Source organism: Anabrus simplex, chromosome 10 (genome assembly GCF_040414725.1).
Source record: "Anabrus simplex isolate iqAnaSimp1 chromosome 10, ASM4041472v1, whole genome shotgun sequence".
Taxonomy (NCBI): domain Eukaryota; kingdom Metazoa; phylum Arthropoda; class Insecta; order Orthoptera; family Tettigoniidae; genus Anabrus; species Anabrus simplex.
Genome location: NC_090274.1, coordinates 52,132,427 through 52,147,430, shown reverse-complemented (window position 1 = coordinate 52,147,430; position 15,004 = coordinate 52,132,427). Strand labels below are relative to the sequence as shown.

At 37.5% G+C, this 15,004-nt stretch overlaps 1 protein-coding gene and 1 long non-coding RNA gene across 4 annotated transcripts in view; one reads left to right on the top strand and one right to left on the bottom strand.

Annotated features, from left to right (window-relative positions):
- Positions 1-1,778: 1,778 nt before the first annotated feature.
- LOC137502370 (uncharacterized) lies at positions 1,779-12,425 on the bottom strand. Of its 2 annotated transcripts, none has more exons than XR_011018745.1 (3): positions 12,261-12,425; positions 2,995-3,193; positions 1,779-2,891 (listed from the first exon to the last, which is right to left on the bottom strand). It is a non-coding gene; the product is annotated as an uncharacterized lncRNA (long non-coding RNA). The 2 variants fall into 2 exon arrangements; XR_011018744.1 differs by lacking the exon at positions 12,261-12,425 and adding an exon at positions 8,137-8,424.
- Positions 12,426-12,435: 10 nt separating this feature from the next.
- Positions 12,436-15,004, top strand: part of LOC137502369 (zinc finger protein 555-like) — a 136,321-nt gene continuing 133,752 nt past the window's right edge. For both annotated transcript variants that reach the window (XM_068229404.1, XM_068229403.1), the window contains exon 1: positions 12,436-12,776. The gene's annotated coding sequence lies outside the window, so the exon portion shown is untranslated. The remainder of the gene's footprint in view (positions 12,777-15,004) is intronic.

Sequence of the window (15,004 nt, the reverse complement as noted above, 5' to 3'; positions counted from 1 at the left end):
AAAGAAAGACCTTGTAGGAACAGGACAGGTGGGCCCCCTTAAAATTTAAAACTGTTAACCTGTTAGATATACAATAACACAAATTAAAAGTTCACTATCCTATTATCTGTTGTAGTGTGGCACAAACTTAACTCCATTGCCTTCATATTACTGAATATGATTTGCTTTATTTAACCTGGCGGATAATCCTTGACTTACCAATCTTCAGTTGGGGACATACTGACAATAGCTTATTTTATAGCTTACTAGATCTATATATACATAAAGAGATTTGGACAAATGTGTTTTCACTACAAGAACACATTTGACACCACTCCAAGATAGTGCACCACAATAACTGCAGAATTATTAAATTACAATGTAGATTTTTTATGAACATGACAAGATTGGAAACATGATCCAAGACATTATGATCCAACTTTTAATGTGTGTTTTTATATATCTTAACAGTTTTAACTTTTACAGGGGGCTCCCTTCGTTTCCTACAGTATAAGGTCTTTACATAAATATGTGATTTTAACCTGTATAGATGAAGAAGAGAATACATATATTCTTGAAACATGTACTATCTCTTCTTGAGTGTATAATGAATTACATCTTTTACACAATTGATTTGGTAAAGTATTTACTAGGTGGATGCACCAATATAATTAGTTAATATGATTAAGTCAATACAGACTCATCATTGGCCAATTTGGTGAAGATTTTAAGTAATACATATTTACACACAATATTCAGCACCAATATTTACAGTAAAAATATCTTTGTTTAGGTAAATTCCTTTTGATCTCTAAAGCTTTACGCAATCACATACGGTTACAATGAAAACAATAGCTTTGTTGGCCTCTTGTGAGAGCAGTTATTTTATCACAAATATCAGACACATTATTAAGGATCCCATAAGACATTTCCCATGAATTACAATGGGTGACAGCAAATGATTAGTCTTTTGACCAGTCTGTCTTTTCTACTGTCCTTCGTCTTACATCCTCTGGGCTTCTTCATCTCACAACTGCTAATACCGTAACTTACCGATACCTTTCTGAAGAGCATAATTTAGTATGTGACTTTTTGAAACTGATGGACCTGGACTAACACAATCTTGACATACACACCTGGCATCATCACTAGTGTAAATATTAATTACAGTATTTCCAGTTCATGATGATGATGATGATGATGATGATGATGATGCTTGTTGTTTTAAGGGGCCTAACATCGAAGGTCATCGGCCCCTATTTCCAGTTCAACACCAGTCAAAATTCTCATTGCCTCAAGTTCAGCTGGAGCTTGTAGTGGGTTCCCCACTAAGTTCTTAATGGCAGTCCTTATCTCCATTGCTTAGATGGTGATTTTCAGTGTGGGAATGTGAAAATATCACTACTATAATATCAGCAATTCCAATATTGAGGTTATTACACCTGCTGATAACCTGTAAAGTGAAATATTACATATACTAAAGTAAAATACACTAATTACAGTTGACTGACAACCAAAGAAACTGATTTTAGTTATGTTTTGTAAAATAAAAATTACTGGTCTCTCCCAGGTCCACTGTCCTTTTAAAAGAACATCTAGATAAATCACTTAATTAATCCCAAGATGCCAAATATTATTAACCTATACTTGCTTTAATACATAAAGTCAAGACTTTAAACTAAAAACTGAAACTTATAAATGTACAATAAAGAGGAATGACAAAGATATTACTTACCAATATCAACTTGCCATAGCACGCAAAATATTTGAATGTTTAGACACTTATACTGACACTATAATGGTTCTCAGTGCACTAAAGGCAGGTTCTATGCTCTCAGTTGTACTAAAATAAGCCCTTAAAATCAAACTTTCCTAAATAAATTTCAGAGTGCCTTTTCTGTTGTGCAAAAGGATGATGTCCTTTTTTAAAGGTTAACTATTGAAGAACATTAAGATTTAGTGAAAAGTTATTTTGAACAAGTACTGTACAATAAATGAGCTGTAGAAAGTAATGAATTAAGGGATGCAAAGGTTTCTCAAGCATTGCTTTGAGGAATGGTAGATTTAAAACAAGATGAAGAGATCTTACATAAACAAGTAGAACTTGAAAGGTCTTATCTTACTACAAACTTTCTCCAGAAAAACTAACAATTTAATGGTTGATTGTAAACTTTTTCAAGTATTATCAATAATCTTTCAATACAAGAGTAGTACTGTAAGTAGTTCTGATAAATTTGAAAGTAAATGACAAGTGGGTGGATTCGATTGCTAAAAGGGGTGATTTAAAGGCCATTTTGTAAGAAAAAAATATGCAAGTTTTTACTGTTTCACCTGTTTTAGTTTTTAATGAGTGGCAGCATTGTATACATGAAATTGAAAATTGGATTATGCTGGTATTCACACCAAGTTTCAAGTGACACTTCAACAGATTTTGGTGCCAATGCATTCCCCACAATTTGTTTTGTTCATGTGTTGCACAATGCACATTTTTAAAACAAGCCTGATTCTGAAAAAAATCAGTAATTTAATTATTTGACATAGTCTATACTTCTCTAACTATGGTGGTGAATAATGCTCTGGTATATTTGTAGAACATGTATGACTGACATAATTTCATTTGTTGACTGCTATTTTTTTGTTGTTGGCATAAATGATGTAAGAATTTCTTTGCTAGTTTTTTCTTTTATCCAGTTCTGATGTGTCTTACTATTAATGTGAGTTCTGACTGGCATCTCTCTTCTATAGTTAACAGAAAAATGTATATTGCACCTACAACATTTTGTAGAAGTTATGTAGTTTCACTAGTCAATTTTTTATAAGCACTAATAATCTCAACATGTTTAGAAATACTCTTTTCCCCTTTTCATCTCTGATTCTGTTATGACTTCCTGATTGAATTTGATGCACTCTATCTGAAAAGCAAATTTGAATATTATTTAGTTATAGCAGCAATCAGTTGTACTTTCTGTTTCATTAAATATTGTACCTTATTTCTTTAAATATAGGCATACCTACCTTGTATGGTCTTGGATTTACTAATTGGATTGGAATAATGTTAACTTGGTGGCCATCACTGTATCTTACTGAATCTTACTTTTGCCAGCCTTGAAGATGGCTTTCTTCCATTACCTAATCACACTTTCTGAAGGCCATGGTCCCATCCTTCCCATTGCTATCCCATCATCACCATGAAAGTTGTTTGAATCAGTGTAACCTAAAACAAACGGCAAAAACAGAACTTCCAGTAAATAATGAGTATTCAAACAAAGACCAATTGAATATCTCCAATGGTAATACCGAAACAAAGGTTTCAAGGCATTGAAAGAATTATAGGAATCCTCACTAGATGATGTCAACATCCACATCAGTGAAGAGATGGTGATTTATACTATCAATCTACATAAGGAAGCATCCTGTAATTTAACATATATCCTCTGGAATCCAGCAGAAATTTAAACCTACATGCTCTCAACCGGAAAGAGGTAAGGCTATTTCAAACACTGATTTGGGCTGATTTATACATGGGAGAGATCTTCACCTTCAAAGATATACCATTTCCATCTTGACAACGTTTAAACTTTACAAGCTGGAACAAAATGACGTTAGGCCTACAGGGGTCTATACCACGCATGGAAGTCGGCAGTGTACGAAGAAATTGAGGTATACATGATGTATGGACGTCAACATCAGTGTCAGCGTCAAGGGTCAAATGGTATTATGTCAGAAAATTATATTTGGCCGAGATTCAAGAAAGATAGGATAAAATATCACAGGACCTCCTCAGCATATTGCTGGGTCTTGATGAATACCAAAGGTAATTTAATGTTGTAGGCTATCGTACTCCACAACATGACATCAACCTTTTTAAACAATAACAAGCTGCTGGACATTGTGCCCCTGTACATATATTAGTTTTGCCATGTCTGTCAGGACAGATGCACGACTTGTCAACAACACTGACGACTCCAGGTGTCTCAGCCTCTCTGGCACACCACCATTCCAGATTTTGCAGACTATGATTCAGTTTTAAGCAGAGTGACAATGGTCAGTGTGATTGTAGTCATGTAGTCACCTGGCAATAGGTCAAAGAGGACAGACGATTAGTCATTGAGGAATCCATGACTCTCAGGATGTCTCAAAGTGCTAGGGTTACCAGACATTTACAAAAATCTAGAATATGCCCTATAATTGAACCATCTGACATACAGAGAGATATTCTTGCAATGCCTAAATGTTCATTTTTAAAAAAATTATGAAACATTCTGCAGTTTAAAACTGTACTCCTCAATCAGAAATTGAAGGATAAATTTGGAAGTAGCTTCACCATATGAACAATTTTTTTTTTTTTGGGAGAAATAACTTTTTCAAGATGGAAAACATAGGTCAGTGTGATAAACAATTACCAATATGCCATGGTCTTGAGGTTACCATTGGTGGCGTGACTCAGAAATGAGAAGGGAGAGCATTAATTTTATATCATTTGCTGTTTGATTCTTGGAGAGGTTGGTCAGCTGGAAGACAATGTGCTGTATTAACATTGGTACATTGCATTCTCTCAGCAGATGTAAATTTACTTATATTTTAGCAACAAAATATGTTTGTCCAACCTTAGTCCCGTTTCTCTGTGGGGTTGGATATAAGGTGAGATGAACCTGTTGTAGTGGTTTTTTTATGACCGGTTGCCGTTCCTGATGTCAACCTCATCCGAGGAGTTAATTAGATGAAATGAATGACGTGATATATGATAGAAGGAAGTGAGAGGGTAAAACCCGGTGCCAGCACATAGTCTACTTCTGTCGAGTAGCACCACAGGTCTGCTCAAGGCTTAATGTCTCCATCTAATGGACGAATCAGCATCAACAGCATCATATGCCCTCGCTCCATATGAGCACTGCAGAGAAATTTGACAGAGCTCGATAGCTGCAGTCGCTTAAGTGCGGCCAGTATCCAGTAATCGGGAGATCGTGGGTTCGAGCCCTACTGTCGGCAGCCCTGAAGATGGTTTTCCGTGGTTTCCCATTTTCACACCAGGCAAATGCCGGGGCTGTATCTTAATTAAGGCCAAGGCCACTTCCTTCCACTTCCTAGGCCTTTCCCATCCCATAGTCGCCATAAGACATATCTGTGTCGGTGCGACGCAAAAAAAAAAAAAAAAAAAAAAAAAAAAAAAAGAGAAATTTGGAATTAAATCCTGGCTTTTGGCACACAATCTAGTGATTAGAAACTGTATACCATCACCTCCCCTACCCTAGCAAAGCAAAGTCATCTCCGTACAGGCCATGAAGGGCCCTGGAGAGCTAGAAGGTAAAGGCTTCCACTATCTGTAACCTCGGCACTTGGTGGGGTAGAGTGGTTAGTTCTATGCCCGGCCACCTTTGCCCCCAGGAATTAACCTGGTACTCATTTTTGGTGTAGGCTGAATAAACCTCAGGGCCATGTGTACCTCTGGAAGTGGAAATCTTGTTTCTTAAATTTTACGATTTCCTGTTGGGGAATCGAACCCATGTCCTTCCGGGTGAACCAAGCACACCTTTACTGCCTTGGCTAGGCAGCACCTACCTCCCCCACCCTGCCAGCCAAAATTCTGATGGTGAAAATTTTTTCGACCAACAGGAGTCGAACCAGCTAACTGTGGTGTTAGACCGTTTAGACTTCAGTGTCTTAACGATCATGGACACCAGGCGGGCTAGTTTAGTCATTAATAAATCACTTTGGGAGTGGCGAACCCATTGTAATAATAGCCTATATATGGTTCATTCATTTCATCTCTGACCCGGTCAAAGACTGGCAAACAGGTTGTAGGTTTTCCAGGACCATCTATGCATGGTTTCGAATATGAACTTACTTCTGCTGCTGTTATAATATGTGTTAAGCTTTAAACTCGATGCCTGCGGAAGTGAGTCAGTATATCGTATGTTAATATACGGTAGTTCCAGCACGGAATTTCTGCTGTAAGGATTTAATATGACAAAGATTTCATATCTCTAAATATTTATGTTTACAGATTTGAAAGTGCGTAACCTTTCTCAAACTAAATAGAGGAACTTGGAAATGTTAATATATTTCAAGCGTTGGTCAGTGTGCTGTCACGTTACATTTACACCTTATTCGTAATGGAAATAATGAAAAGTTACTATGCTGTACTCTTTTTCAATCTTATAACAGCAGTAATCTTTATGTCTGGTCTGCAATTAGTTCTGAGAACCTGTAATGTTTGCTGATATTATGAGATTCCTACTGATTTACGCGCTCTGGGCTCAGCTGCTTTGCTCCTACTGTGACGTCATTTCGTTAACCAATAGCAGCTCGGCTCGCGCTGGGCCCAACCTTTAGTAAACCAATAGCAGCTCGGCTCGTGCTGGACCCAACCTTTAGTAGTGTTTAAGAGCCTTGGATTAATGAGATGGAGATTTCTGGTGTTGTCGTGATGTTTAACGAACCACAGAGCATTCTCCTAGAAACCTATCCTGAAGTATTACAAGCTGATAAGTTTATTCTTATGATGATGAATGAAGCACGGGGGGGATGCTTCATCTGCAGTGTGGCAACTAGTCTGTATGTTATGATCGTACTCGTAGCCTCAGCAATTACGGATTTGAACATAAAACTCTTTTCGTTCCAGATGATCTCGCTCTCTCTCTGGGATTTCCATGTGTTTTTATTTTTTTCAAGTTGAAGTGGCTTATTTGTTATGCCACTGTTCTTAGCTGTTGTAAGAAATGCACTGTCAGAAGCCCTGCAACCACAAGTATTTATGTCAGATTTGGCAGAAATGTATTATAATGCTTGGTCTACTATGTTGCTAACCCCGAAATTTCACCTATTTTTTATGTGGCATGTAGCTTTCAAAAGTGAACGGTCACGAGAAACAAGTTTGTAGTCAACAAACTGATGCGGACATTACTGGAAGAGAGGGACGAAGTAGCATTTTCTAAAATAGAGGACAAGTTTTAATCCTTTTGGAAAATGACCCAAGCACCAGGACTTTTGATTTGTATTTTGAAAATGAATACCAACCGTGTATTTCCAGTTAGGCCTACTGTCACCGCCTGTATTCAGGACTGAACACATACATCTTGGACGAACGCATGGTGTATCGAAACATATTTACATGGGTGGGAAGAAACCTAATATGTTAGATAAAGCAGATAATGAACTTACTACTTTCGTCAGAAATAAACTATGATGGACCGATTCACCTCCGTAAAGGTAAAGTTACCAGCAAATTGTCGGTGATTCGACAGCGATACCAAAGCTCACTGCTACTGTCTGACAAAAGAGATATCTGTGAGGGAGAAATATGGAGGGTTTCATCACGAAACTGGAACGATATTCACGAAGTGAGAAAGGCAGAGAAATCGAGCTGCATCTGTCTTGATTCATTCTATAAAATGTGTAAACATATTCACCTTGTCTGCAGAATGATACGAATAGGGCCTACATGCAGTGAGAGAGAGAGAGAGAGAGAGAGAGGAGATAACGAGTCATCAAAAAGTAGCCTAATTATTCAAGAACAGTTAAACATCATGGAGTAAGATATTATTCTTAGGCAGTTAGGACCTACAGATGCCACAAGAAAAAGTGCAAAGTAAGGCAAAACGTTCATAGGTAGCCCTATAGGGACCGTGCGTAACAACAAATTTTCTACCGCAGCGCCCCTAGCGGAAAAGGCGATTATTCATCAGTAGGAGAACTTTCAAAAGAAGTATCTGGTTTATGTTTGAGAGAGACAAATGTTAGTCAAACCCCATATAATATTAACATCAATGTAAGAATTTTTAAAAAATCTTAATTTAGATCCTTTGGTTACGTGAACGAATCCAATCCACGAAATGTCACCGTATTATTTGTCCCAAATGGAAGATAATAATTGTTTTTACTCAAATAAAGTGTAAAATCTGCGGTAAATTACGAAAAAGTACGAAATATTTTACTTGTAGAGAATAATATGGATACATACTTTACTACCTTACAATTATTTTTTTTGCTACGTCGCAGCGCTTCCGTACGTGTTTTGTCTGTCTAACACTTTCGTGTGTAAAATTGTCAGAGTTTCTGAATCACATTTTGAATTATCACTGGGTAAAATATAAATTACAAAATAGTACATTTACATTTCTCTGGTCATATGAAAATGGTAAATTATCATCTGAATACCTATGCCAGAAATGTTGGGGAAATTGTGATTCAGGAACAGAATTCATGTTTTCTTGCATTTCACTTTGTCTCCCTTTCCTCCTCTTGTACCTGACTGTCAGTTTCCTCTGTATTTCGTCCTCATTAGTTCTTCCTGGTAACATATGCAAAGTAGGTCTCTGGTAGGTGTTCCATCAATGAAGTGTCGGGTGCAGATTCTGGAATTACTGGCAGGAACCTACGGTTTTTCATCAAGTGTTGAACGATTTAAAGATATTCTCCATGCTTCCCTTCTGATCTTATGGGCAGCTGCGGCTGGAAAAGAAAAAAAAAAATCGTTCCTGGTGGGCTGTTTTAGTAGGTGTAATTACAACCGTACACAAAACAGTTCACGTGACATTTACTGCGTTTACTGGTAAGGTACTATGAGTTTCGTTCATGCTTAGAGAATTAGCTGAAAGAACCTAATCAAAACGTAGGCTACCTCAGTAAGCAATGTGAACAGTCAAAGACTTACAGCTAGTAAAATAAAAAACACTATTCACTAACTCGATGGTGAAAAATGCTCCTACCGCTCCCACCAGTTACTTCAGATTAAGCCAACACGTGGCAGCACTCGCTATACACACGATCCCTATTCAAAGAAATTCTCGATCGAGTCTACTGCGAAGAAGACGTAGATATAATTTACAGACAAAGTAAGACCATTATTCCACCTCCCCAGGCCCGAAAATGAACATTTCTATCTATGCCAGTGTCTACTGCAGCAAAATTCACTAAATTGGAACCTCAAAGGAGACTATTTTCAACAAAAAGAAGTTAAAAGGAGACAAATAAAAACCCACCAAGTGGGTGATAGAGTAATCGTGTAGAGAAGTAGAACTAGAATTAGTATTTTTATAACTGTTACGTTCTTCAATCTGCCAAAACTAATTTTGAATAAATGAATGTATAAACTACCTGGAAATGAAAACATATCGACGGCCTAGTTCTAATACCACGTATCTGACAATGCTCTTCCTATCCATTACTTTCCTTAAGACTGGTCACGCCTCTCAACCACATATGGATATGGAGTCCATCAGAACGATTTTGGGGCCAATGACCTTGATGTTAGGCCCCTTTAAACAACAAGGACAATTTTCGTTGTGTTCATTTAAGCACATTATTCTGTAGGAAGGCGTAAATACGTCATGGCTTCATACAAACAATATTCATACAGTACGGTAGGGTAAGGTTCATTTTCCTTTACACATGAGCATATGAAAGTGAACACAACAAAAATTACAAGGTCTCGGTTTGAAATTATAATAATAATTTATTTAACGCGCACAATGTGCAAAGAATTACTATATAGAACATTAGTCTTCGTTGCAAAATTTCACCAGTGATTCTGATTGCTGTTTACAATTTAAAACATGGTACCTAGTACAGTGTGCACCACATCTTAAACATACAGAGTTCAAACCTGGTTCATGATAACGTTTAGTATTACACAGTTTATAATGGAACCCATGAACGGAGAACCTTGTTAGCAGGTGTCGCAGTTCATATCCACCTTGAACCCACTCGCGATTTAGCATGGCATCGGTAGAGTAGAAATCTTCCCAGATGTCAGCCTTCTTCGATCGTAGGTCTCGAAGCAGATGTATATAGGGTGTTGTTGCTGGAAGTAACAACTGTAACCTTAGCTCTTCCACATAAAATCCCTCTCTGGATAGCTCATACACGAGCCGGGAAGGAGAATATTTGGAGAGGCACAGAGCCCGTTTCAAGTAGATTGCCTTCAACTTCTCGATTTTATCTAACTGTTTCATACTCAAATGTTTTCCAAGCCATATGTTGCTATAGGGCTGATTTTTAGATGAAAGAGTTTTATGGCCGTTTCTAAAGACAAGTTTCTCAGGTGCTTAATGTCAGATATTGCTTTCATAGATGCATTTAGACGGTCTATGAGATGGAGGGTGAAAACATTACCTTGGGTTTGAAAAATTACGCCCAAGTATTTAAAATGCTTTACGGACTTAAGTTCTTGGTCTTCACAATAGAAGATTCCATGAGGTCCCCCTCTTCTAAACGTCATGGACACTGTTTTTTCTACATTCAGTTTGAGCTAATTTTTCTTTATCCAGCCTATTATTTGGTTGAATGATTTCTGGAGTTCCTTCTCTGACGTTGATGTTAAGACCATATCATCAGCGTACATTAATAGTTTGACGCTTTCCTGGTTTACCAAATCTACTATGTCTGCTGTCGCAATGATGAATAATAATGGACTTAACGGGTCTCTCTGTAATACCCCGGTTGTTTGTTCCAAAATAATAGATTTGGTAATGCCATCATCTACTTCTATTGAATTGTTGAGCAGTAAGTTCCTAATCAGCGGTATAAGGTAGTTCGTACTACCAATGAAACTCTCCAATTTTTCTAACAGTATGGTTCTGCTTATGGTGTCAAAAGCTTTCGAATAATCTATAAAGATGGCATGCAATTTACCCCCTGGTTTCTTTAAGGCTTCTTCTATGTCATTCTGGAGACAGCGGATAGCTAAAGTCGTTGATTTCCCTTTTCTAAATCCGAATTGCGACTCTGGTAGGTTATTTTCCACCAGTTTAATGAGACGTTTACCCACTAATGAAGTTAAAGTCTTTAGTAGAGTACACTCTAGCGCTATTCCTCTATATGAGTTGGGATCTGCGGTATCACCTTTGCCTTTATATAGCATTTTAATAGTAGATTTTCTCCAGTTGTCTGGTATCCTACCTTGCCGCAAGCATTCATTCATTAGGCGAGTGATGGATTCACCCAATTTTGGGAGAGCAGCTTTAAGATGTTCATTAAAAATGTGATCTGGGCCACATGCCTTGTTATCTTTAGATGCTGTAATAGTTGATACAACCTCATTAATTGAAAATTCGTCAATTTCAGGGATTATTTGAAAAACTGGCACGAAATAATTAGTAGGTCGTGTGTCTCTCTCTTGAAGCACTGCACTCAAGTGCTTTTCCCAAACTTCCATTGGTAAGTTCCTGGAGAACTTCGGTTGTCTAGGCTTCAGAGCCAGGTAAGGATCTAGACTGGCACGTTCTATAAGTTTCTTTTCTTCTTCCTCTCTATAATGATTTTTGGCTTCTTTTAGTAGTAGTTTGTATGCTCTCCTTTTACTGGCATATATTTCAAGGAATTCTTTTGTTTTCTCTCTTCGGGCTGTATGTAATGCTTCCAGCACATCTCTACGACATTTATAGCATTCATTGGTGAACCAGGGTTGAGATTTCCTGACCACAGGTATTGTTGGTAGCGTAGCATTCTGGAGCAGCACTTCTAGATATAATGCAACCTCATTAAGATTACCCTCTCGTAATAGGTTAAGTATCGTTTGATTATCTTCATCACAGATAAGAGACGGATTACTTTTTCTACTTATTTTTGTACGGTCTCTAACTGTATCAAGCGTACTAGGCCTATTCTCCAGCTGTAAGGAAGTTGCAACTGGTAGGTGTTTCCGTTGCGCCTCAAGAATAACCTCCTGCTTGATCGACACAAACTTAGAGTTTATAAACACCAGATCTATTGTGCTAGCACCATTATGAGACATGTAGGTATTCATGTCAGAGGCATTCACCAACCAAAGACCTTCCTCTTCTAAGAAGTCCAAAACTTCTGTTGATTTTCGATGTTCTGCATCGATGCGACAATTTAGGTCTCCGGCAAGGAAAATGGCATCATCCCTAGTAGTCACAGTTAAAGCTTTACTAACTTCCTCAATAATCTCAGTTGATGAGAAATCTGGCTGGAAATATACACATACACAAACACACGGCTTGGTTCGAACTACTAAAACGTTCGTAGATCTGTATTGTACACTAAATGGTGAGAACTGATCAGTGAACAGACATGCAATGCCTCCTTTGGGCCTCCCTACTGGAGGTTTTTCTGCCATGACGAATGTTGAATAATGTCTACTAGTTTGCCACGCATGCGTTAAAAATGTTTCCACTAGGATTATTACATCAAATTCCTGTATCATCTCTTCTAGTGTGTTTGTCATGCTCAGCAGTCCTTCAATATTCCACAATAGTAGCTTAATCTTTGATGTAGGCAAAACGTTGTCGTCCTTTGAAATTATAATAGGAGTTTCTTACCTCATCAGTATTTACATAGTTCTAAGCATTTTCATTTAAGAGGTATGTTAAAATGATATTTCTTTTAGCACATTTCTCTAAAAAAGGAAACTAGAAAAGTTTCTGTTTCGAACTGGGCGTCATGGTGTTGTGTACTCCCGAGGTGCAGGTAACTAGTTGGGCAATAAGGGCCTTGTACTACTCAGAAGATTGCGGTTTCTGTGTTGATCGATGTTGGTAACTAATGAATTAAATTTTGAAAAATAGGCAGGATTACTAGGTGTGGGAAATTCATTCTTCCACTGTCTGTTATTGAAAACTTACTTTTAATTTGTGATGTTAATTATCTATTATTTTTGAAAAAAAAAAAAAAAAACCGGTGTAGTTCTAGTTGCTTGAGGGTGTTGAAGTTCGAATCGTCGTACACTTAGGTTAGAATTTCCTGTCACGTGATTGACATGACTAGTAGTTGCCCAGTCTGAACCCTGACTTGCAGGCAAATCAACTTGAAAACAGAGCATGCACATTTTTGTTCAGGTTTGTATTTGTCCACTTGGCATCTCCACTTCAGTAAACTGAATGTAAATTCACAGACTGTTACTAGTGAATTGCAATACAGTATTAAACCACCAAAGTTCATGCACGCTTCTAAAAACAGTTATTTGCGCTTTGCCTGTCTGATTAAAAGTATCAGCTTCAAGTGTAGAGGTTTCAAGTACTTGAATCCAGTAAACTATCCCTGTGTGAATTAGGCTTTAAACCCCAGGCCAAAACTCAAAGTGCGGTAGGATGACTCGAGAAATACCTTCGATAAGTAATGGAAGTATTGTTCAGTTTGATGGTTAAGTTGCATCGTAGCAGCCCTTATTTTAAAGGGTCCTAGATTTGACTCTCAGTCATGCCAGAAATTATTTTCCTTTGTATCTTAAGTTTTTCTTAAGAGGAGGGGTTAGTTCCTATACTAACAATGTTAATGCCATACTTTGTGACCAGTTTTCTCTGGAACTGTTATGTATACCAAATTTGGTATGTTCTTATGGTGGTACCTTGTATGTACACTGAGTTTGTTTCAGAAAGTTTTTACTGAGTATGAAATTTTAAGGGATATAATTCCGTAGTACACAATTTTTAGTACATTTTTCATTGAAAATTTATCTGTAACATCCATACAACTGCAAGATGGGAGTTCGGAGTAACTCACTAGATTTATCATTAGCATCATTATGTATTAACAAAAAGTCATTTTTGTAAGATGAGAAGTTTCTGAAAAAATGGGTCATTTATACAAAAAAGTTCCTTTTCAGAAAAATGAATTTAAAGTTTCAACATATATCAGTGCATCCCTGTAGCATACTCTGGGTTGTAATCATCCTCATCCTCAGTCTTTCTACTTTATCTCTTGTGCTTCGTAGCTTCCTTAATAAAGTCTTTGATATCCTTATCAGCTCTTTTAACTCTAAAACTATCAATTTCTTTAAGTGTTCTCAGAGTGTTTATACTGGGTTCAACGTTTAAATGTTTCAAAACACATATCCTTCCAAAATTACCATCATTAAAGGTCAATACAGCATCCAATACACCAATGCACAGAGTTTCCAAGCCAACAAACACATTCTTAGGGATTCGAGTCCATGCAACATAGTTAAAAGACTCGTTGCAGTTCTGCGTCTTGCCGTGCAAACATTTCTTCAGCAAATTTGGATCAGCAAGAGCCCTGTAAACTGGTTTTATGATAACTCCAACTGCCACAGGAAGTGAATGTTCATGCCTGCATTCATCTCCAGTAACTTGCGACTTGTTATATTTACACCACGATGGTTCGCCTTTTGGACAGAGATAATGCTGTGAGTGACTGTTAGTTGAAATTTTTGGAAATATGTAGCCCACACAGCATGTCTCATATTTTCAAAGGAATCCATATTATTTCTGATTGCCGAGCCATAGTAACTTTTAAGAATGTCAATTTCTTTGTCAGTCAGTCTACACCTTCCTGATAAAACATGCCCATCTTCAAGTTTTTGCCTTTCATATCCTTTCTCAGTTTTCTCAGTTGGGCACCCATCCTTTTCTGAAGGTGTTCTATACATACAATCTTCTCAATAGTAATATCCCCATAAGGCTTGCTTACCACTTTATGGAAATCTTTACTGTCACCATCACCTAAGTAATTCATATATCGGACACCGTACCTCTCCAAGGACTGGTTGAATATAGCTACTGTTCCTGCCAATTCCATTCCTCCACTTTTGCCATCAAAGTTTCTCCTGCACTCATTCCCATTCATGTGGGATGCTAATTTTTCCTCAGCGTTTTTCAGATTGAGGCATGTCTGGCAGTACATGGTTAAAATTTTCACACCTAAAACTTAAACCGTTTCAATGCTTGTAGCAGATACAACACCATTTTGGCTAGTATATCTGTGCTTCTGCCAAGTGCCATCCAATGCCACATTGAGATCAGTAGATTCTTCATTCGTTTCAATAGTTTCCTTTACAGCAGAAGACATAGATTGCACAGCACAAAATTTTACAGCATTATTAATGTCCTTATTGTTCTCCCTAAATTGTGTTTGAGGCTTCAGTGAATTCAAAACCGTGCACAAAGTCCTCCTTGCGGTAAATCCCTTGCCTATGCACCGCAATCCATACACAAGTCTTATGTTGATATCATGCGCTGAGTTATGTACTGGGGAAGTTGAGATGGAATGTTCAGCACTATAGTTTGTACACATGAGAACCAGATTTGTAGCCAGGCCATCTCTCTTT